Below are 1,437 nucleotides of genomic sequence, written 5' to 3'. Positions count from 1 at the left end.
GCTTTCTCTATAAATTGGAAACGATTATGCCTGATGCATGAGAAAGAATGTAAAGTACCTAGAAGGGCCATAATTTGCTCCCTATGAATAGTAGTCGACAATGAATTTATAAAAAGTGGCAACACAAGTTTGCTGGGTAATTTTTCTACTTTAGTAAGAGGTTCTATAAGAGAGAGAACTAGAGTGGGGATATTCCAAGTTCCTGGGTATTAGGACACTGCTGGAAACCAACACAAACTGAGAACCTACTCTGTGGATTACATTAAGAAGGTTCCCATGACAACTCTAGAAAGTGAATAGTTGTGTAGCTGAGGGAACTAAGGATCTGAGAAGTGAATTGATTTACTTAAAACCCCACAACGATTGGGAGTACAGAGATCTAAATTCACCTTAGACCTCAAAGCCCTCTCTTTAATTAGCAGCCTAAGGAGAATGAATAAGCAGACAGTAAGTGGCAAAGAAAAATGTTTAAACAATTAAACAATTGTACACTATAAACTTTTGCTACAAACATTGAAGAGAATAGAAAGAGTTGCCTTTAAGCCTATTTTAGTAGAAAAGGCACCCCTTAGTGGTAAATGTACTTTGACTCAATTTGTCATGTACATGAGAAGACCACCTGCTTGGAACCCAAGGCAATGACCAAAGAACACTGTTTGGCGACAAAGAGAAAGTCATCAGACAGCATGAGGAAGGTCTATCTTCAAACACAACTTGTAAAAGAATGACCAATGCAGCAGGAGCCCAAACAGGGTGGCAGCTGAATTCTGCAGGAGGAGGGCCCCAACCTGCAGGCAAGTTGTGTGAGCTGAGATGGCAAAGGGATTAGTTTAACTAGGGCTCACCTCAGACTCCACTGAGGTAGGTTTCAGGATTCTACCTGTAAACTACGAGAGCTGGGCCAACCCTGACAAATATGGGAACTGGACAGATTTCACCCTCTGCCTGACACTTTTCAAACAGATTACCTCTAGGTAGAGAAAGCTACAAGAGGGCAGAGCATTGAAGATTAGTTCTTCAGTCCCCACACATCAGAGAAGAGAACTGAGGTCCATCTTACTTTTATGATGAGTTTCCAAGTTTGTCCCGTTGGTGGAAGAATGAGCCCTTTCCATCTCTGGAGAGGTCTCTTTGAGAGACGTGCATTTCTTCTTTGATCTATCACCAAAAGCTTGGTGTTTGTCTAGTCCTACATGTGTGACAGACAAATACTGGTGAGAAAAAGTCTCAGGAAAGATGCTCATCTAGAGAGTACAGGTTCTTGCTAATTGTGGACCTATGGGAATCATAACCATTCTGCTGGTATGATATGCTTGGGTAGTACATGTTCCTCAAGGGCCAAGGTGCAGGAGGACAGTAGGAGGAAGAGGCTTTTGTATTAACTGAAAAACATCAGTATACACATTGACACTGAGGCATCTCTGCTCTCTGCCATAG

This window comes from Pteropus vampyrus, unplaced genomic scaffold, assembly GCF_000151845.1.
Source record: "Pteropus vampyrus isolate Shadow unplaced genomic scaffold, Pvam_2.0 Scaffold803, whole genome shotgun sequence".
NCBI lineage: Eukaryota > Metazoa > Chordata > Mammalia > Chiroptera > Pteropodidae > Pteropus > Pteropus vampyrus.
Note: the sequence above shows the minus strand (reverse complement) of the source record.